Genomic DNA, 24,132 nt, shown 5'->3' on the forward strand with positions numbered 1-24,132 from the left:
TGGGGTTACCAGGGTCATTAGCAAAGAGGTATCATTTCTATAGAAGGTATAGTAATTTGAAATATCATAAAGAATTTGCTTGATGGTATATACTTTGCGTACGGGCTCGGACCAAACCGGTTGGTTATAATCTGTTCTGCTTCAAGTTTTTTCTGGCACAATTAACTGAATTTCTATTTCATGATAAACAAGTTTTTTTTTTTTAGGTTACATCCGTGTCGGAAAAACCGGTGTATCTTTTTAGATGACAATTATTTTTTGTATATATTCAAGTTTCAAATTAGATACCTCAACAGTTTGGAATAGTTTATTGAACATAACACAACTGACATTTTTTTGTAAGCATTTACATAGAAAATGGATAATTCAAAGCAATTTCTGGTGAGTAAAAATTTTCTCATTATTATAATAAAAAAAGAAATTATCTTATCATTAAGTTAAGGAAGAAATTATTTCCATACAATATAACTAATGGTAATTTTATAATTATAATTCTTTTTTTTTTTGTATCTTAAACCTCTAAATAATTATCCAATAGGTTTCAGCTTTCGGCGTCGTTTTTTTTTTTTTTGTTTGTTTTTTTAAAAAAATACACGCCCCAATGGATTTACGGGTTGTTTATTTTAATTATAACTTAACCTTTTTAGGGGTGTTTTTTAAAAAAAGTGCTTATATATATTGAAAAAAAAAAAAAGTTTTACAATACTTTAAATTCCTAAAATAAAATTAATTATTTTCCAAAACATAAAATGCATTTTTTTTTCAATGAAGTGGACACATGCAATACCCCCCCTTCTGAAAAGAATGCACGATATATTGAAGTCATACTAATGCAAGATACAATACATTCAGTCATCAAATTCGCTACTAGAACTACACAAGACCAGCCCATTCCTGCGAGTCTTTTAATGACAGTGACCTCTGACCCCCTTGTTACATCAATATCAGCTGGAAGGAAATTGAATAGGGGGTGGCCTGCCTTATATAATGCCTCAGCTCCCCATACTTTAGATTGTGAACATAACCCCCCTCAAGTATTACAAAGGAGTTCAGATATAGAAGACCAGTCGGAATTTGTAAGTATATACATATTTTTTTTTTCTATCCACATTTTAAAAAAATAATAAAAAATTTTATAAGGCGAATAGCTTTTTAAAAAATTAAAATTTGTTTTTAAGCTATTTAATTTTATTTAATTAACAAAATTAGCTTGATTATATAAAGGAATGATTTTCATGAATTTATATAACAAAAAAAAAAAACCATACCTCTTAAATTAAAAAAAAGATTAGTTATAATCAAATATTCATTTTATAAAAAAAAATAAATATTTGAAAAAACGAAAGTGAAAACAATTGCTCCTATACAGTTAACGCGCACTATTAGACTGGTATTTTCGTGCCTAATGCATTTGAATACATCCGCTATACTTGATCAGATCTAGCATCGCCTTTTAATCCGATATGAATTCTAAGTAGGGTCGTATGCAAATTGGTCTTTAAATAGCAAGATGTATATCTTCAATAAGCAATTTACACAGGGAAAAAGGTTTTTTGATAATTTCCAAATATGTCTTCGCGGTAATGTTAAGAAACATTATTTGGGTGAAGCCGTTTTTGATCATTTCATTGAAACACTTAGGTGTTTACGAGAAAGAATTTGAGGTTGTTCTATTTGAACAGTGTTGCGAAGTCCAATACCCCATCCCCCTAACTCGACAGGGTATCGATCCTCCTACATCGAAGGAAGCTCCCGGTTCCCCAGGGTCCTCCCCGAGAGAGGGGGAGGGGGGGGAGGGTTCTAAAAAAGGACCATCCAACATTTTAATTGCACTTTAATTGTTGATATGGATGGAGAAAAGAGTTCTTCTCTCTCTTACAAGCATTTATTCAGCCCAGGTCAACTTCAAACAAATCCGTTGGCAAAAGACACAGGAAAATACGGATTATTGAGAAGGTAGCATCATCAACCACCGACATATGAGGTTTATACTTTTAAAAAATACAGTTCAATATTTGAAGCTATCTTCAGCAGGAGCTTAGGATAGTAGTGGTGACAATTTAGATATAAGGAGCAATTGCCCCCTATTTTTGAAAAAATACCTTTTTGTGGCATTTATACTTTTAAAAAAAAATACAAAGTTCAATATTCGAATCTATCTTCAGCAGGAGCTTAGGATAGTAGTGGTGCCAATTGCCCCCCAATTTTAGAAAAAATACCTTTTTGTGACATTTATAATTTTTAAATATACAAATTTCAATATTTGAAGCTAGCTTCAGCAGGAGCTTAGGATAGTAGTGGTGACAATTGAGATATAAGGGGCAATATGAGGTTTATACTTTTAAAAAATACAAAGTTCAAAATTCGAAACTAGCTTCAGCAGGAGCTTAGGATAGTAGTGGTGACAATTTAGATATAAGGAGCAATTGCCCCCATATGTTTGAAAAAATACATATTTGTGGTATTTATATTTTAAAAAAAAATACAAAGTTCAATATTCGAACATATCTTCAGCAGGAGCTTAGGATAGTAGTGGGGTCAATTTCCCACCTATTTTTTAAAAAAAACATATTTTTTGCATTTATAATTTTTAAATATAAAAAGTTACATATTCTAAGCTATCTTCAGCAGGAGCATAGGATAGTATTGGTTACAATATAGAAAAAAGGGGCAATTGCCCCATAATTAAAAAAACAAAAAAAAAATCTTTTTTTGTCATTTATAATTTTAAAAAATAAAAAGTTAGATATTCGAACCTATATTCAGCAGGAGCTTAGGATAGTAGTGGTGACAATTGAGATATAAGGAGCAATTGCCCCCTATTTTTGAAAAATACCTTTTTGTGGCATTTATACTTTTTAAAGATACAAAGTTCATGAAAATGAAATAAGTTATTGATAAATTCTATTTTCCCAAAATAATATCAAAATTTTCCACTTCAGTTAAAAAAAAAAAATTCTTGTTATTCTTAAGTTGATTGTCTGAAAAGTATTTTTTGGGGAAGATACACGATTGGCTGAAACAAAAGCAGAACTTTTAAAATCACAACAACTGAAGATCAGTAAATAATTCCATTATTTTTTTGTTAAACACAATTGGCTGAAATAAAAGCGGAAAAAAAAAGCTCTTAATAGAACTTTTTAAGTGTGAAGTCCTATTTTTCAGACTAAATTATAGAAAATATAGTCAAAAAACACTTTTCTGTTTTAGATACGTTACGTGCCTATTAATTGGAATTTAACACCTAAACGCACTTGCAAAAATCACTGTACAGGTGTTTTGGATTTGCCAAGATTTAAATGTTAAGAGTGATAACATTTTTGTGTTTGTGCTAACTAACTGTAAGTAAGGAGCGACACGACTCAATAGTTACCGAAACTCTAAAAACCAATAACCCTACTTCGGAAGTTTCAAGCTCCTATCTGCAAAAAATGTGGAATTAATTTCTTGAAGTAATTGATGCTTAATGGAGAAAAAGGTGAAAATTATAGGTTTTATGAAATTGATCATAAGACTTAAATTATTCTATCAGATATGTTGGCACTTTAAGATGAAATTTGACTCGCATATGCTTGCGGGTATTAAGCGTTTGAATCTGATAAGAAGAGAGAGACTTAATTTCCAAGATATAAGGTATAAAATACCTTAAGAATGGGATGATATACATTCAGTTCCAAGATGATAGGACTGTTTGACACCGAATTTATCAGTTTGAAAAAATCATCTTGCGGTGCTATATTCGAATGTGCTTTTTTATTATTGTCTATGGATCTCAAAGAAATTGACTGTTATCATTGGTTAGTGAACTATAATCTGTTTGAGTATGATAAAAGCTTGTGGAGTACTACATTACGTTATATAAACAGACTGGGATTCTATGATAGAGTGATTACACCACTTAATAATACTGGTCAGGAACTGAGAAATGTCCAGGAGGAAGTCAGTAAAATTTGCAGCTTTTTCGGAGTTGAAGCGCTCTACGTAAAGGGCAATGTACCTACAGATAAAGTTTTAATTCAAAAGTGTGACCCTAGGATTCCACTTTTCAATCTAGAAGAGTTTAAGTGTCCTAAATTTGAAGGGGGCTATCACCGTCCTGAAGACGAGGTTAGGTTCTTCGCACAGTGGATACCTAAGAATATACCTGATCGTGAAAAATCCATAAGACATGTTAAAAACTATCCTACATCATGGGACCATCGTTTGTGGATGTTTAAGAGTGAACTCTAATTACTTTTTTTATGTAAAAATTTTTTTTTTTTGTTTTTTTTTCTAAAAAAAAAAATATGTTAATAAATTTAATCAATAAATATATTTAAGCTTAACCCCTTCATGTTCTTTAGAATAGTTCTATTGTAAGCAAGTAACAAACTCTTTCCTGAAGTCACCTCTTGGATACACAATACAGAAATTTTCATTAAAGAAATTATGAAAAAATTGTAAGTAAGTAATAAATTCTTTCTTGAAGTCACCTCTGGGATACACAATCAAGTTCTCTTCTGAATTTTACTAAAGAACACAATTCAATTCTAATTTCACCAAAGAAAATAAAAATCTTCCACTTAAGTTCTTTATTTCACAATGACATAAAGAAATTTAAAGTTCATTTCTAAATTTTTCGGTGGTAGATAGAAAAAGTAATATCATACTTGTGAATATTTTCATGGAAGACGAAAAGTTCTAGTTCAATTTTAAATTTTCTCAAAGAAGTGAAGAAAAGTTCAAGTTCTCTTCTGAACTTTACCAAAGAACACAATTCAATTCTAATTTCTCCAGAGAAAATAAAAATCTTCCACTTCAGTTATTTATTTCACAAAGACATAAAGAAATTTAAAGTTTTATTCTAAATTTTGGTGGAAGATAGAAAAAGTAATACCATACTTGTGAATATTTTCCCGGAAGATAAAAAGTTCTAGTTCAATTTACAATTTCCTCAACGAAGTGAAGAAAAGGTCAAGTTCTCTTCTGAATTTTACTAAAGAACACAATTCAATTCTAATTTCTCCAGGGAAAACAAAAATCTTCCACTTAAGTTCTTTATTTCACAAAGACATAAAGAAATTTAAAGTTCAATTCTAAGTTTTTCGGTGGAAGATAGAAAAAGTAATACTATACTTGTGAATATTTTACCGGAAGATAAAAAGTTCTAGTTCAATTTAAAATTTACTCAACGATGTGAAGAAAAGTTCAAGTTCTCATCTGAATTTTACTAAAGAACACAATTCAGTTCTAATTTCACCAGAGAAAATTAAAATCTTCCACTTCACCTCTTAATTTCACAAGGAAATAAATAAATTTAAATTTAAATTCTAAATTTATCCATGGAATATAGAAAGAGTAATACCATACTTGTGAATATTTTCACGGAAGATAAAAAGTTCTATTTCAATTAAAATTGTATCGACATAGTGAAGAAAAGTTCAAGTTCTCTTATGAAATTTACCAAAGGTCAAAATTCAATTCTAATTTCTCCAGATAAAATAAAAATATTCCACTTCAGTTTTAAGTTCCCCAAAGAAATAAAGACATTTAAAGTTCTATTCTAAATTTTTAGATGAAAGAAAGAAAAAGTAATAATATGATTGTGATTATTTTCCATGAAGATCAAAAGTTTCACTTTATTTATAATTTTTCTTAAATTTGGTTCTGATTTTTCTCAAAGATGATTTTTTCAAACTGATAAATTCGGTGTCTAACAGTCCTATCATCTTGGAACTGAATGTATATCATCCCATTCTTAAGGTATTTTATACCTTATATCTTGGAAATTAAGTCTCTCTCTTCTTATCAGATTCAAACGCTTAATACCCGCAAGCATATGCGAGTCAAATTTCATCTTAAAGTGCCAACGTATCTGATAGAAAAATTTAAGTCTTATGATCAATTTCATAAAACCTATAATTTTCACCTTTTTCTCCATTAAGCATCAATTACTTCAAGAAATTAATTCCACATTTTTTGCAGATAGGAGCTTGAAACTTCCGAAGTAGGGTTATTGGTTTTTAGAGTTTCGGTAACTATTGAGTCGTGTCGCTCCTTACTTACAGTTCGTTAGCACAAACACAAAAATGTTATCACTCTTAACATTTAAATCTTGGCAAATCCAAAACACCTGTGCAGTGATTTTTGCAAGTGCGTTTAGGTGTTAAATTCCAATTAATAGGCACGTAACGTATCTAAAACAGAAAAGTGTGTTTTGACTATATTTTCTATAATTTAGTCTGAAAAATAGGACTTCACACTTAAAAAGTTCTATTAAGAGCTTTTTTTTTCCGCTTTTATTTCAGCCAATTGTGTTTAACAAAAAAATAATGGAATTATTTACTGATCTTCAGTTGTTGTGATTTTAAAAGTTCTGCTTATGTTTCAGCCAATCGTGTATCTTCCCCAAAAAATACTTTTCAGACAATCAACTTCAGACTAACAAGAATTTTTTTTTTTAACTGAAGTGGAAAATTTTGATATTATTTTGGGAAAATAGAATTGATCAATAACTTATTTCATTTTCATGAACTTTGTATCTTTAAAAAGTATAAATGCCACAAAAAGGTATTTTTTCAAAAATAGGGGGCAATTGCTCCTTATATCTCAATTGTCACCACTACTATCCTAAGCTCCTGCTGAAGATAGCATCGAATATTTAACTTTGTATTTTTTTAAAGTATAAATGAAAAAAAAAGGTTTTTTTTTTTTTTTTTTAAATAGGGGGCAATTGCCCCCTTTATATCAATTGTAACCCAAACTATCCTAAGCTCCAGCTTACGCTAGCTTAAAATATTTAAATTTTTATCTATAAAATTTATACAAGAAAAAAAAATTTATGTTTTAAAAAATAGGGGGGGGCAATTGCCCCCACTACTATCCGAAGCTCAAGCTGAAGATAGGTTATAATATTGAAATTTGTATTTTTTTTATAAATATAATTTCAACAAAAAGTTTTTTTTTAAATAATTTGGGGGCAATTGCTCCTTATATCTAAATTGTCACCACTACTATCCTAAGCTCCTGCTGAAGCTAGTTTCGAATATTGAACTTTGTATTTTTTAAAAGTATAAACCTCAAATTGCCCCGTATCTCTCACTTGTCACCACTACTATCCTAAGCTCCTGCTGAAGCTAGCTTCTAATATTGAACTTTGAATATTTTAAAATTATCAATGTAAAAATAATGTATTTTTTTCAAAAATAGTGGGGCAATTGGCCCCACTACTATCCTAAGCTCCTGCTGAGGATAGGTTCGAATATTGAACTTTTTATTTTTTTTTAAAAATATAAATACAAAAATATGTTTTTTTTTAAAAAATAGGGGGGGGCAATTGATACTTAGCTATAAATTGTCACCACTACTATCCTAAGCTCCTGATGAAGATCGTTTCGAATATTGAACTTTGTATTTTTTAAAAGTATAAACCTCATATTTCGGTGGTTGATGATGCTACCTTCTCAATAATCCGTATTTTCCTGTGTCTTTTCCCAACGGATTTGTTTGAAGTTGACCTGGGCTGAATAAATGCTTGTAAGAGAGAGAAGAACTCTTTTCTCCATCCATATCAACAATTAAAGTGCAATTAAAATGTTGGATGGTCCTTTTTTAGAACCCTCCCTCCCCTCCCCCTCTCCCGGGGAGGACCCTTGGGAACCGGGAGCTTCCTTCGATGTAGGAGGATCGATACCCTTTCGAGTTAGGGGGATGGGGTATTGGACTTCGCAACACTGTTCAAATAGAACAACCTCAAATTCTTTCTCGTAAACACCTAAGTGTTTCAATGAAATGACCAAAAACGGCTTCATCCAAATAATGTTTCTTAACATTATCGCGAAGACATATTTGGAAATTAGCAAAAAACCTTTTTCCCCGTGTAAATTGCTTATTGAAGATATACATCTTGCTATTTAAACTCCACTTTGCATACGACACCACTTAGAATTCAGATCGGATTGAAAGGCGATGGTAGATCTGATCAAGTATAGCGGATGTATTCAAATGCATTAGGCACGAAAATACTAGTCTAAAAGCGTGCGTTAACTGTATAGTATAAATTTTTTTAAATTTAGTTTTTTCAAATATTTAGTTTTTTGTCTAAAATGAATATTGCATTTTAAAACATATTATTTATATTTTAAGATGTAAGGTTTTTTTTTTTTGTTATAGAAATGCATTATAATCATTAAATTATATAATCAATCTAATTTGGTTAATTAAATAAAATTAAATAGATTAAAAAAAAATTTTAAGTTTTTAAAAAGCTATGCCCCTGAGAAAATTTTGTCTTATTTTTTGAAAATAGGGATAGAAAAAAAAAATATGTATATACTTACAAATTCTGATTGGACTTCTATATCTGAACTCCTTTGTAATACTTGAGGGGGGTTAAGGTCACAATCTTCAGTAGGTGGAGCTGAGGCATTATATAAGGCAGTCCAACCCCTTTTCAAGGTCCTTACAGCTGAGCTGGAGATGACACGGGGGTCATAGGTCACGGTCATGAGCAGATTCACCGGATGGGTCGTATATTGTTTAGGTAGCGTATATAATATTATGAATTCCTTTATTTGATTTTTAATGAATATAACTTAGCTATATAGTTAAATCTTTTCAGAAGGGGGGGGTATTGAATGTTTAAACCTAATAGAAAAAAATGCATTTTAGTTTTTGTAAAATAATTCATTTTATGTTAGGCATTTAAATTATTGCAAAACATTTTTTTTTTTTTCAATAGAGCTAAGCACTTTTTTCAAAAACATCCCTAAAAAGGTTAAGTTATCATTATAAAAATCAAACCTTAAATGCTGACTGGCAGGTAATTTTTTTAAAAAACAACCAAAAAAAAAAAAAAGCCGCCGAAAGATTAAACATATAGGATAATTATTTATAGGTTTCAGCTCCTAAAAACAAAAGACTTCTAAGTATATAAGTACCCTTAGTTCTAGTTTATGGAAAGAATTTCTTCCTTAACTTAATGATAAGATAATTTCTTTTTTTATTATAATAATGAGAAAATTTTTACTCACCAGAAATTGCTTTGAATTATCCATTTTCTATGTAAATGCTTACAAAAAAATGTCAGTTGTGTTACGTTCAATAAACTATTCCAAACTGTTGAGGTATCTAATTTGAAACTTGAATATATACAAAAAATAATTGGCATCTAAAAAGATACACCGGTTTTTCCGACACGGATGTAACCTAAAAAAAAAAAAACTTGTTTATCATGAAATATAAATTCAGTTAATTGTGCCAGAAAAAACTTGAAGCAGAACAGATTATAACCAACCTGTTTGGTACGGGCACGTACGCAAAGTATATACCATCAAGCAAAGTCCTTATGATATTTCAAATTACAATACCTTCTATAGAAATGATACCTCTTTGCTAATGACCCTGGTAACCCCAATTCGTTGAAAACCTACACGCATACCCGCTGCCTCAGGCGTAAGTTTGCGGGTAGGGTTTTAACGAATTGGACGGTTACTACTCTTCACTATTAAGGATACCGTGGGCTTTATGATTCTTGTATTTCTCCTAGTCGCGCTTTCCCTAACTAGTCCCTATCTGCTTGGAGACCCAGACAATTTTATTCCCGCCAAACCACTAGTTACTCCAGCCCATATTCAACCGGAGTGGTATTTCCTATTCGCATATGCTATCCTCCGGTCCATTCCAAATAAATTAGGCGGGGTAATTGCACTCGTCTCTTCTATTCTCATTCTTATTTCTCGACCCTTTACATTTAAGCCCAAATTCCGAGGCCTTGAGTTTTACTCTGTAGCTCAACCCCTATTTTGATCGTGGGTTTCGATCTTTTTACTCCTTACCTGAATCGGAGCACGACCTGTAGAAGAACCTTATATAGTCTTAGGTCAAATCCTCACATGTCTCTATTTCTCCTATTTTCTATATACCCCCGTTACAATTAATATAAACGACAAAATCATCTAATGTGGTCCCTTAGCTCACTAGAGCATCTGTTTTGAAAGCAGAATGGGGTTGATCGTACAACCAGGGATCTTTGGTATTAACCACCTTGACCAAGGCCTCAATAAAAACAAAGAAACATTAAAGATACCGGTAGAAGACTCTTTCAACATAGATATATTAAATTATCATATCGATAACGAGGGTAAGACCCCCTTCTTCAAAGATAGAAGTACACAATAACAGAGAACATTAAAAAGCTTATCCCCCCGAAAACCACACTGAATAGTAAAGATATAAAAAGAATACTAGCGTATTCAGATAATATAGTAAGCGCAAACCCAACCCCCATGTATTCCGAATTAAACCCCGACACTAATTCAGACTCTCCTTTGGCTAAATCAAAGGGAGTACGGTTAGTTTCTGCCAAAATTGTAATGAATCAGCAGACACCCAAGGGAAAACACAAGTATAGAGGTCACCCTAAGTAAAAGGACTTAACTAGATACCCCTCTAAATCAAGGTTTTTAAACAATATTAGCGGGGAGAGAATAATGATAATCAAAGACACTTCATAAGAAATGGTTTGAGCTTCTGCCCGAATTCTTCCCAGCAGAGAATATTTAGAATTAGAAGATCAACCGGGCACTATAATACTGTAAACTCCCACTTTTATAGCACAAATAACCATGAGAAATGGTAAGCTAAATTTCGCACCGTAAGATATGAATGGGGTTAATGTCCATAAGAAGAAGGAAAGGAATAGGCTAAACACAGGAGCCACAAGATAGGGTGTAAAGTTAGAAACTAGCGGGAGTGAAACTTCCCTGCAGAAGATTTTGATTCCATCGGCGAATGGCTGAAGTAACCCCCCAAACCCCACCGTATTAGGACCCTTACGTAATTGAATATAACCTAATACCTTTCGTTCTAGTAGTGTTAAAAAAGCAACTGAGACTAAGACCGTAATTATTTGGAGAAAAATAAAATAAATCATCTACGCCCATGCTATCAACTAAGGTATCCTTATAAATAGATCCTAAATTTAATGCATTTGTCTGCCAAGTTGATATAAAATCCCAGGAGGTCCTTTCGTACTATCCTAAATAAGTTTGTCTTGGGGATAGAAACTAACCTGGCTTGCGCCGGTATGATATCAGATCACGTAGTTGTTTAAGATTAGAACAGACTACATACCTACGATGCTGCACCGAGTCGGATCCCTGAACCAACATCGAGGTCTCAAACTCTGTTGTTGATTTGGACTCTCAAAAAGACTTACTCTGTTATAACTAAGGTAACTTACTCCGTAAGTAGAAAAGGGGGTGCTAGTCGTGACAGTACACCAAATATGGAGTCCCTAGGGAGAACACCTGTGCTGTCAGTCCCGATCCCACACCATATATGGGCATGGAATCCCCAGGGAGAACCCGTTTCTGAGAAATGTCTCCGGGCAAAGTTTATTAATGTCTTTGATGTATTTCCAAGGAGAATTGTCTCCGGGCGAAGTTTATTAATGTCTTTGGAGTTCTTCCAGGAGAATTGTTTCCGGGCGAATGTTTTGATCTTAGAGATGAAGATTAACGCGGGAAAGGGTTTCCAAGTAATTTCAAATGTGACAGCGCAGGGATGCCAAAAACAAAAGGAACACGCAGAAATTACGTTTAGGGATTATTTGGGCGAAAGTGTTTTAGACATTTTAGGAAATTATTTCGGCGAAACAGTTAGAGACATTTTAAAAGATGATTTTAGAAGATGTTTTAGAAAAGGATTTGAGGGTGAAACTCTGTGGTCGTTATAATACACAAGTTCCATTTGAACAGTGTCGTGAGGTCCCTACCCCAACCCCAAAGGGCTCCGATCCCCCTACCCCAACCCCAAACGGCGCTGCTCCCCCTACCCCCACCCCGAAGGAAGCCCCCGGCCCCCAAAGGTCTCCCCAGGCTCCCAAAGGGCCCCCGGCGTCCCAAAGGCCCCTGAGCCCCACATTTCTTAATACTTTTTTAAGGCTTTATTATATATTTTCAGAACAAGTTATTTTCTTAATGTCCATCCTAAACCCATTTTACAACTTGAAGCATCCATCCTTTTCACTCACAACTATACTTTACAGCTTTTTGGATACCTCAACACCAAGAAATACCTTTCAAAAGACATTTCAGAGCAAGTTCTTTTCTTAATGTCCCTCCTAAACCCATTTTCCAACTTGAAGTACCCATCCATTTCACCCACAACTTTACTTTACAGCTTTTTGGATACCTCAACACCAAGCAATACTTTTCAAAGGGTATTTCAGAACCAGTTATTTTCTTAATGTCCCTTCTAAACCCGTTTTACAACTTGAAGTACCCATCCATTTCACCCAAAACTTTACTTTACAGCTTTTTGGATACCTAAACACCAAGCAATACTTTTCAAAGACCATTTCAGAGCAAGTTCTTTTCATAATGTCCATCCTAAACCCATTTTCCAACTTGAAGTACCCATCCGTTTCACCCACAACTTTACTTTACAGCTTTTTGGATACCTCAAATCCAAGCAATACTTTTCAAAGGCATTTCAGAACAAGTTCTTTTCATAATGTCCTTCCTAAACCAATTTTACAAGTTGAATTACTTATCTTTTTCAACCACAACTTTACATTACAGCTTTTTGGATACCTCAACACCAAGAAATACCTTTCAAAAGGCATTTCAGAGCAAGTTCCTTTCTTAATGTCCCTTCTAAACCCATTTTCCAACTTGAAGTACCCATTCTTTTCATCCACAACTTTACTTTACAGCTTTTTGGATACCTCAACTCCAAGCAATACTTTTCAAAGGCATTTCAGAACAAGTTCCTTTCTTAATGTCATTCCTAAACCAATTTTACAAGTTGAAGTACTTATCTTTTTCACCCACAACTTTACTTTACGACTTTTTGCATACCCCAACATCAAGCAATACTTTTCAAAAGACATTTCAGAGAAAGTTCCTTTCTTAATGTCCCTTCTAAACCCATTTTACAACTTGAAGTACCCATCCATTTCACCCACAACTTTACTTTACAGCTTTTCGGATACCTCAACACCATGAAATACCTTTCAAAAGGTATTTTAGAGCAATTTCCTTTCTCAATGTCCCTTCCAAACCCATTTTCCAACTTGAAGCATCCATCCTTTTCACCCACAACTTTACTTTACAGCTTTTTGAATGCCTCAAGACCATGAAATACCTTTCAAAAGGCATTTCAGAGCAACTTTTTTTCTTAATGTCCTTCCCAAACCCACATTTCCAACTTGAAGTATTCATCTTTTTCCCCACAACTTTACTATACTGCCTTTTTGGATACCTCAACACCAAGAAATACTTTTCAAAAGGCATTTCAGAACCAGTTCTTTTCATAATGTCCATCCTAAACCCATTTTACAAGTTGAAGCATCCATCCTTTTCACCCACAACTTTACTTTACAGCTTTTTGGATACCTCAACACCCAGAAATACTTTTCAAAAGGCATTTCAGAGCAAGTTTTTTTCTTAATGTCCTTTCTAAACCTATTTTACAACTTGAAGTACCCATCCTTTTCACCCATAACTTTACTTTACAGCTTTTTGGATACCTCAACACCAAGAAATACTTTTCAAAAGGCATTTCAGAGAAAGTTCCTTTCTTAATGTCCATTCTAAAACCATTTTACAACTTGAAACATCAATTATTTTCACCCACAACTATACTGTGCTTCTTTTTGGATACCTCAACACCAAGCAATACTTTTCATAAGGACTTACATAGCAAGTTCCTTTCTTAATTTTTCTTCTAAACACATTTCACAAGTTGAAATGCTCGTCATGTTCACATAAAAGTTTACTTATCAGCTTTTGGATACCTCAACACCAAGAAATACTTTTCAAAAAACATTTCAGAGCAAGTTCTTTTCTTAATTTCCCTTCTAAACCCATTTTTCAACTTGCAGTATCCTTCCTTTTCACCCAAAACTTTACTTTACAGCTTTTTGAATACCTCAACACCAAGAAATACCTTTCAAAAAGCATTTAAGAGCAAGTTCATTTCTTAATGTCCCTTCTAAACCCATTTTACAACTTGAAGTAGCCATTCATTTCACCCACAACTTTACTTTACAGCTTTTTGAATGCCTCAACACCAAGAAGTACCTTTCAAAAGGCATTTCAGAGCAATTTCCTTTCTTAATGTCCCTTCTAAACCCATTTTACAACTTGAAGCATCCATCCTTTTCACCCGCAACTTTACTTTACAGCTTTTTGAATGCCTAAACACCATGAAATACCTTTCAAAAGGCATTTCAGAGCAACTTTTTTTCTTAATGTCCATCCTAAACCCATTTTACAACTTGAAGTACCCATCCTTTTCACCCACAACTTTACTATACTGCCTTTTTGAATACCTCAACACCATGAAATACCTTTCAAAAGGCATTTTAGGGCAACTTTTTTTTCTTAATGTCCCTTCTAAACCCATTTTACAAGTTGAAGCACCCATCCTTTTCACCCACAACTTTACATTACAGCTTTTTTTATACATCAACACCAAGAAATACTTTTCAAAAGGCATTTCAGAGCAATTTCATTTCTTAATGTCCCTTCTAAACCCATTTTACAACTTGAAGTACCCATACATTTCACCCACAACTTTACTTTACAGCTTTTTGAATGCCTCAACACCAAGAATTACCTTTCAAAAGGCATTTCAGAGCAATTTCCTTTCTTAATGTCCCTTCTAAACCCATTTTACAACTTGAAGCATCCATCCTTTTCACCCGCAACTTTACTTTACAGCTTTTTGAATGCCTAAACACCATGAAATACCTTTCAAAAGGCATTTCAGAGCAACTTTTTTTCTTAATGTCCATCCTAAACCCATTTTACAACTTGAAGTACCCATCCTTTTCACCCACAACTTTGCTTTACAGCTTTTTGTATACCTCAACACCAAGAAATACTTTTCAAAAATCATTTCAGAGCAAGTTCCTTTATTAATGTCCCTACTAAGCCCATTTTACAAGTTGAAGCAGCCATCCTTTTCACCCACAACTTTACTTTACAGCTTTTTGGATACCTCAACACCAAGCAATACTTTTCAAAGGCATTTCAGAACAAGTTCCTTTCTTAATGTCCCTTCTAAACCCATTTTCCAACTTGAAGTACCCATCCTTTTCACCCACAACTTTACTTTGCAGCTTTTTGGATACCTCAACAGCAAGAAATACCTTTCAAAGGCATTTCAGAGCAAGTTCCTTTCTTAATGTCCCTCATAAACCCATTTTCCAACTTGAAGTACCCATCCGTTTCACCCACAACTTTAATTTACAGCTTTTCGGATACCTCAACTCCGAGCAATACTTTTCAAAGGCATTTCAGAACAAGTTCTTTTCTTAATGTCATTCCTGAACCAATTTTACAAGTTGAAGTACTTATCTTTTTCACCACAACTTTACGACTTTTTGTATACCCCAACATCAAGCAATACTTTTCAAAAGGCTTTATTATGCCTTTTCAGAACAAGTTCTTTACGTAATGTCCTTCCTAAACCAATTTTACAAGTTTAAGTACTCATCTTTTTCCCCGCAACTTTACTATAAGGCTTTTCGAATACCCCAACATCAAGCAATACTTTTCAAAAGGCTTTTTTATATCTTTTCAGAACAAGTTCTTTACGTAATTTTCTTACTAATCCCATTTTACAAGTTGAAGTACTTATCTTTTTCCCCTAAACTTTACTTTATGACTTTTTTGCACACCCAAACATCAAGCAATACTTTCCAAAGGCTTTATTATATTTTTTCAGAACAAGTTTTTTTCTTAATGTCCTTCATAAACCAATTTTACAAGTTGAAGTAGTTATCTTCTTCACCACAACTTTACTTTATGACTTTTTACACAGCCCAAGATCAAGCAATACCTTTCAAAAGACATTTCAGAACAAGTTCCTTTCTTAATATCCTTCTTAAACCAATTTTACAAATTCTAAATTTTTTCTTAGTAGATAGAAAAAGCTATATCATAGTTGTGAATATTTTCTCGGAAGATAAGCAGTTCTATTTCAATTTTAAATTTTCTCAATGAAGTGAAGAAAAGTTCGTTCTCTTCTGAATTTTCTCAAAGAAAATAAATTAGTTATTAATCTTTTCTATTTTTCCAAATAATATAAAAAATTTTCACTTCGGATAAGATTTTTCTCAAAGAGATGAAAAAATTTTAAATACTGTTCCTAATTTTTCATAGAAGATAGATAAGTTCAAGATCTCTTCTGAATTTTACCAAAGAACACAATTCATTTCTAATTTCACCAGAGAAAATAAAAAGCTTCCACTTCAGTTTTAAGTTCACCAAGACATAAAAAATTTAAAGTTCAGTTCTAAATTTTTCCGTAGAAGATAGGAAAAGTTATACTATGATTGTGATTATTTTCCATGAAGATAAAAAGTTTCACTTTAATTCTAAATTTTCTTAAATTCAAATCCGACCTTTCTCAAAGAGTCAAATTTAAAGTTCTGTTCCAAATATTTTCCCGGAAGAAGAAAAGGCCCAAGACAAAAAATTTAAAGTTCACTTCTAAATTTTTCCGTAGAAGATAGGAAAAGTTATACTATGATTGTGATTATTTTCTATGAAGATAAAAAGTTTCACTTTAATTCTAAGTTTTCTTAAATTCAGTTCAGACCTTTCTCAAAGAGATGAAAAAATTTAAAGTTTTGTTCCAAATATTTCCCTGAAGAAGAAAAGTTCAACTTCGATTCTGAATTTTCTCAATGAAAATGAAATAAGTTATTGATCGATTCTATCTTCCCAAAATAATATAAAATTTTCCACTTCAATTCAGATTTTTCTCAAAGAGATGAAAAAATTTAAAATATTGTTCCAAATTTTTCTTAGAAGATAGAAAAGTTCGAGTTCTAATCTGAATTTTACCAAAGAACATAATTCAATTCTAATTTCTCCAGAGAAAATAAAAAGCTGCCACATCAGTTTTAACTTCACCAAGACATAAAAAATTTAAAGTTCAGTTCTAAATTTTTCCATAGAAGATAGGAAAAGTTATACTATGATTGTGATTATTTTCCATGAAGATAAAAAGTTTCACTTCAATTCTAAATTTTCTTAAATTCAGTTCCGACTTTTCACATAGAGGTGAAAAAATTTAAAGTTATGCTCCAAATTCTTTATAGAAGATAGAAAAGTTCATGTTCTCTTCTGAATTTTACCAAAGAACACAATTCAATTCTAATTTCTCCAGAGAAAATAAAAAGCTTCCACTTCAGTTTTAAGTTCACCAAGACATAAAAAATTTAAAGTTCAGTTCTAAATTTTTCCGTAGAAGATAGGAAAAGTTATACTATGATTGTGATTATTTTCAGTGAAGATAAAAAGTTTCACTTTAATTCTAAATTTTCTTAAATTCAATTCCGACCTTTCTCAAAGAGTCAAATTTAAAGTTCTGGTCCAAATATTTTCCCGGAAGAAGAAAAGGCCCAAGACATAAAAAATTTAAAATTCAATTCTAAATTTTTACATAGAAGATAGGAAAAGTTATACTATGATTGTGATTATTTTCTATGAAGATTAAAAGTTTCACTTCAATTTTAAATTTTCTCAAAGAAGTGAAGAAAAGTTCAACATCGATTCTGAATTTTCTCAATGAAAATGAAATAAGTTATTGATCATTTCTATTTTCCCAAAATAATATAAAAATTTTCCACTTCAGTTCAGATTTTTCTCAAACAGATGAAAAAATTTAAAATACTGTTCCGAATTTTTCATAGAAGATAGAAAAGTTCAAGTTCTCTTCTGAATTTTATCAAAGAATATAATTCATTTCTAATTTCTCCAGAGAAAATAAAAAGCTTCCACGTCAGTTTTAAGTTCGCCAAGACATAAAAAATTTAAAGTTCAGTTCTAAATTTTTCCATAGAAGATAGGAAAAGTTATACTATGATTGTGACTATTTTCCATGAAGATAAAAAGTTTCACTTTAATTCTAAATTTTCTTAAATTCAATTCCTACCTTTCTCAAAGAGATGCAAAAATTTAAAGTTATGTTCCAAATATTTTCCCGGAAAAAGAAAAGTTCAACTTCGATTCTGAATTTTCTCAATGAAAAAAATAAGTTATTGATCAATTCTATTTTCCTAAGATAATATAAAATTTTCCACTTCAATTCAGATTTTTCTCAAAAAGATGACAAAATTTAAAATATTGTTCCAAATTTTTCATAGAAGATAGGAAAAGTTATACTTTGATTGTGAATATTCTTCATGAAGATATGGAGCTCCACTTTAATTCTGAGTTTTCTCGAAGAAGTTCAAAATGTACAAGTTCTCTTCAGAATTTTCTTAGAGAAGAGAAAAAAAAATTAGCTCAGTTTTGAAATTTACCATTGAAAATGAAAAAGCTTTCATTTCAGTTCCTAATTTCTCAAAGACATAAAAATTTAAAGTTCAATTCTAAATTTTTCCATAGAAGATAGGAATGGCTATACTATGATTGTGATTATTTACCATGAAGATAAAAAGTTTCACTTTATTTCTAATTTTTCTTAAATTCAGTTCATTCATCTAACCACCAAAAACAACAGGTTAGGTTAGGTATAAATAAATATTAATAAATAATTAGAAACATTTCTCCATGTTTAAGTTAGGATAGGTTAGGTTAAATTATCATGAGCGCTCATGATAAGTTAACCTAACCTAACTTAAACATGGAGAAATTTTCTATCTTCTATAAAAAATTCGGAACAGAACTTTAATTTTTTTTCATTTCTATGTGAAAAGTCGGAACTGAATTTAAGAAAATTTAGAATTAAAGTGAAACTTTTAAACTTCATGTAAAATAATCACAATCATAGCATAACTTTTCCTATCTTCTATGGAAAAATTTAGAACTGAACTTTAAATTTTGTATGTCATGGCGAACTTAAAGCTGAAACTGAAGCTTTTTATTTTTTCTGTAGAAGATAGAATTTAAGTGATTTCTTTTTCAAAATTCTGAATCGAGGTTGAACCTTTCTTTATTGTGAGACAAATTTGGAATAATCTTCTAAATTTTTCATACCTGAGAAAAACATTCATCGAATTAGCGTATTTTCTATTATTTTGGGAAAATGGAATTGATCGATAACTTGTTTCATTTTCATTGAGAAAATTCAGAATCGAAGTTGAACTTTTCTGCTTCCGGGGAAATATTTGGAACAGAACTTTAAATTTTTCATCTCTTTGAGAATGGTCAGAACTGAATTTAAGAAAATTTAGAATTAAAGTGAAACTTTTTATCTTCATAGAAAATAATCACAATCATGGTATAACTTTTCCTATCTTCTACGGAAAAATTTAGAAGTGAACTTTAATTTTTTTATGTCTTGGGCCTTTTCTTCTTCCGGGAAAATATTTGGAACAGAACTTTAAATTTGACTCTTTGAGAGAGGTCGGAATTTAATTTAAGAAAATTTAGAATTAAAGTGAAACTTTTTATCTTCACTGAAAATAATCACAATCATAGTATAACTTTTCCTATCTTCTACGGAAAAATTTAGAAGTGAACTTTAAATTTTTTATGTCTTGGTGAACTTAAAACTGAAGTGGAAGCTTTTTATTTTCTCTGGTGAAATTAGAAATGAATTGTGTTCTTTGGTAAAATTCAGAAGAGAACTTGAACTTTTCTATCTTCCATGAAAAATTAGGAACAGTATTTAAAATTTTTTCATCTCTTTGAGAAAAATCTCATCCGAAGTGAAAATTTTTTATATTATTTGGAAAAATAGAATTGATTAATAACTAATTTCTTTTCTTTGAGAACATTCAGAAGAGAACGAACTTTTCTTCACTTCATTGAGAAAATTTAAAATTGAAATAGAACTGCTTATCTTTCGAGAAAATATTCACAACTATGCTATAGCTTTTTCTATCTACTAAGAAAAAATTTAGAATTTGTAAAATTGGTTTAAGAAGGATATTAAGAAAGGAACTTGTTCTGAAATGTCTTTTGAAAGGTATTGCTTGATCTTGGGCTGTGTAAAAAGTCATAAAGTAAAGTTGTGGTGAAGAAGATAACTACTTCAACTTGTAAAATTGGTTTATGAAGGACATTAAGAAAAAAACTTGTTCTGAAAAAATATAATAAAGCCTTTGGAAAGTATTGCTTGATGTTTGGGTGTGCAAAAAAGTCGTAAAGTAAACTTGTGGGGGAAAAGATAAGTACTTCAACTTGTAAAATGGGTTTAGGAAGAAAATTACGTGATGAACATGTTATGAAAAGATATAACAAAGCCTTTTGAAAAGTATTGCTTTATGTTGGGGTATTCGAAAAGCCTTATAGTAAAGTTGTGGGGGAAAAGATGAGTACTTCAACTTGTAAAATTGGTTTAGGAAGGACATTACGTAAAGAACTTGTTCTGAAAACGCATAATAAAGCCTTTTGAAAAGTATTGCTTCATGTTGGGGTATACAAAAAGCCGTAAAGTAAAGTTGTGTTGAAAAAGATAAGTACTTAAACTTGTAAAATTGGTTTAAGAAGGACATTAAGAAAAGAACTTCTTCTGAAATGTCCTTGAAAAGTATTGCTTGGAGTTGAGGTATCCAAAAAGCTGTACAGTAAAGTTATGGGTGAAACGGATTGGTCCTTAAAGTTGGAAAATGGGCTTATGAGGGACATTAAGAAAGGAACTTGCTCTGAAATACCTTTGAAAGGTATTTCTTGGTGTTGAGGTATCCAAAAAGCTGTAAAGTAAAGCTTTGGGTGAAAAGGATGGGTACTTCAAGTTGGAAAATGGGTTTAGAAGGGACATTAAGAAACGAACTTGTTCTGAAATGCCTTTGAAAAGTATTTCTTGGTGTTGAGGTATCCAAAAAGCTGTAAAGTAAAGTTGTGGGTGAAAAGGATGGATGCTTCAAGTTGGAAAATGGGTTTAGAAGGGACATTAAGAAAGGAACTTGCTAGGGCGGTTTTCGCGACTTGGAAAATCGATCTGGAATCACTTTCCATGTGTTTTCACGTATGAAGACGGGTAGGAATAACTCGCCGGTAGTCGCGAAAACCGACTGGAAACGCTTTCTGCTTTTTCGGAAAGCGATTCCAGACGAATCGTGGAAAGTGAAGTTGGAAACCACATTCTTGGCGTAATTTTTAAACAGATTGAAGCATTAGTCTTAGAAAAATACATTGGCACAAATGAAAAGGGCCTGTTCCTCTTCCAAACTACAGGTAAGCTAGAAAGCTTATAATTTTTATATACAGGATGTTAATATACAGTTGGACCTTGAACTTTAGTTAACCTTAGTTGAACTACAATCCACTTCATGTATTTTCTCCTATGTGGTTACTCTTTGAACTCCTACTAGTCTGCTTTAGTTGACTTTCTGTAACTGCTATTGTATGATAGAGTTAGTGTGAGGTCATGTTTGAAGGATGTTATTAACTTTTGAAAGGTAAATGCTTTAGGCTATGGTAAATAATGAAAAGAAGGGGAAAGGTGCACCCTTTTACAAAAAAAGCTGCTAAAATTTTCGTTTTGCTACTTTTGCTTTCTTGGAAAGGGGCTAGGTTAGGAAATGGAAATTTTCAGGGATTGATCTACACACTTAAGTATGCCATTGGAAGGTAGGCTATTTTTGCTATCTTGGAAAGGGGTTAGGCTAGAAAAATTTTACAGTAATGAATCCATGGCCAAAAATATGCTCTGGAAAGGTATTGCCAAGCTTCCATGTTACCCCACTTCTGATTTCTAAATTGTAGAAATTTGCCCAATTGACAGGTAGGCTGTGACTACTTGAACTATTGAAATTTTTTGACAAAACAGCATTTTACCTTAATTTTCAGTTATCAGTTTTTTTTCTCTATTTAGTTCTGAAAATTCAATTCCTTTTATTTGAGTAGAATTTTAAGCCATATCAATGGGTTTTTTTTCTAAATTTAGAATATGTATTTGCAGATATTTGAAGCCTCATAAATTGAGGTTAACAAAGTTGTGAAGCTGAAAACAGTTTTCTCATAACGTTTAACATCTTTTCATAATGAAAAGATTTTTAGACATCATCAAAGGTCACTGCCCTCTAGAGGGAGAAGGAGTGGGGATAGGTACTTCAAAATACCATCCTGGAACATGCTTTTGTCTGTAGACCTATCCCTAAAAGTTTAATTTTCCTAACCTGACCCCTTTCCAAGATAGTAAAAGTAGTTAAACTAGAATTTTACCAAAAGTGAAACCTTGTAAAATTGTTCTTGTGCTTAAATGAAGTACAAGAAAAGTATTTTCAGCTGCACAACTTTGCTAAATCCCAATTTATAAGGTTTCAAAGATCTGCAAATACATCTCCTAAATTTAGAAGAAAGAAAAACATTGTTAGCCTATGGCTTAAAATTCTAATTAATTAACAAGGATTGCATTTTCAAGACTCAACCCAAAGAAAAAGAAACCAAAAACTGGAAATTAAGGGAAAATGTTGTTATGTCAGAATTCCAATTGGTAATGGACCTGTCAAGTAGGCAAATTTCTAAGACTTTGAAATTAGAGGGGGTTAATATTGAAGCTTGGTAATAACTTCTCTGAGCATATTTTTGGCCATGGATTCATCACTGAAAGTTTCATTTTCATAACCTAGCCCCTCTCCAAGATAGCAAAATGTAGCTAAACTAGAATTTTACTGGGTCTGAATACTCTTTCACAGAATTCTAAGCTACTCTAGTAGCCTAGGAATTTTCAATGCAGAATTACTCCTTCTTAGAAAGAAACACAATACAAACTTTAAAGTTACTTGAAAAAAACTTTATATAAGTCCTTGAAGACTTAACTTTACTTTACTGCCACAAAAATGGTCTAGTGAAAAAATTCTTCATATAAAGGTGATTAAGGTGTGATATCTGTTATATTGGTTTGTCAAATAGGCCAGTAGAAGTTAATGGCTGAAATTTTTTGGGTATTTGGTGCATTATATATAACACACAAAAGAAGTCAAGTTTGGTGAATGCTAATGAAATAGGATGAAAATATAATAGTTTAGAAACAAATTTTGGCTATATATTTGCACATTAGGGGGGGGGGGTGGTGGTGGCAGGTAAAGCATAACATATATTAAATACTTAAAATAACCTAGGTATCTTCTCCCCCCCTAAACCCCAAAAACAACAGTTTAAGTATTGTAAGCACGATAAGAAATCACACTTTGCAATCCCTTATCTCTTGCAAATACCCACTTGAAAGGTTTCCATTTGTATTTCCTTGTGCAATCTATAGCACTGTGTTATATATAATGCACCAGTACCATCTTTTTCAGGAAATCTGAAAAACAGCCAGAGGCCCATATAAGTAGTGAAATAGTGAAGTGAAAAGGGCACCATTGAGATCACCATATGTAATATTGGTGCCATTTCTAGAGTGGAGAGCTTGAGAAGCACAAAAAGCCCAGTTTTAACATATGGGCTCTGAAACATTAAGAGTCAGTTTGTAATCCTCCTTCTTGTATGACCCCCTCCCAGTCTTGTAAAAATGTGAGATTTGAAAGAAAAAATGTCTATTAAAATAAAAATCATTTAAGTTTGATTAAGGAATAGTAACTTAACAGCCAAAATTAACTAGACAGATAATTGCTTTGTGCTTTTGAAAAGAGCTTTAAATGCAAGTGGCTATTGCTAAATTTGCATTAGGCAACAAAATGGGACTTTGTCTGAAGTGAAAACAAAGAACATTGTTTTCAAATACAACTATTTGCTGGAAAAAAATAAATTTTTGTATGTTATTTTCATAAAAATAATTGAATTTTTTGTCTGTAAATTGTCAAATATGCTTATGATTAAACATTCACTAATTTTATAGACCACACTGCCTATCCATGACAATTTATCCCTATTTGAACTTTTATTTACCCACCAAACTTTTTATGAATATGACAAAGTCATATAGGCTTATATATCATGGAATAGTTTGTTATATGATTTTTTTTTAATGGGCTATCACAAGCCCAAATTGGCTAATTTTCTACTTTAGAGTTAAATTTAAAAAACAGCAAGTTTAATATAATAAGATTGGTTAGAATAAAAAATTTTAGGGAAGCAGGAATTTATTGCCCTATTTTTTTTACAGAGATACTCTTATTGAACTCTAGAGTTTCATTGCCTAAGTTAGACAAAAGATTTATGTAAGGTTTATTGCATATACAAAAAAAAAATTAAAAAAAGACAAAGCTTTTTGTTTGAAAACAATGAATGAAGTTGA

At 31.9% G+C, this 24,132-nt stretch overlaps 1 long non-coding RNA gene across 2 annotated transcripts in view; it reads left to right on the forward strand.

The window, feature by feature from the left end:
• Window positions 1–24,132, forward strand: part of LOC148939375 (uncharacterized) — a 33,673-nt gene that overhangs the window by 5,323 nt on the left and 4,218 nt on the right. The window contains exon 1 of one of the 2 annotated variants that reach the window (XR_016143561.1): window positions 21,020–21,125. The exons of the other annotated variant lie outside the window; for it this stretch is intronic. This is a non-coding gene — a long non-coding RNA (uncharacterized LOC148939375). Of the gene's footprint in view, window positions 1–21,019; window positions 21,126–24,132 lie in introns of those variants that run through there. 2 annotated transcript variants of the gene reach the window in all.

This window comes from Artemia sp. Qi Xiang Cuo, chromosome 21, assembly GCF_049724085.1.
Source record: "Artemia sp. Qi Xiang Cuo chromosome 21, ASM4972408v1, whole genome shotgun sequence".
Taxonomy (NCBI): domain Eukaryota; kingdom Metazoa; phylum Arthropoda; class Branchiopoda; order Anostraca; family Artemiidae; genus Artemia; species Artemia sp. Qi Xiang Cuo.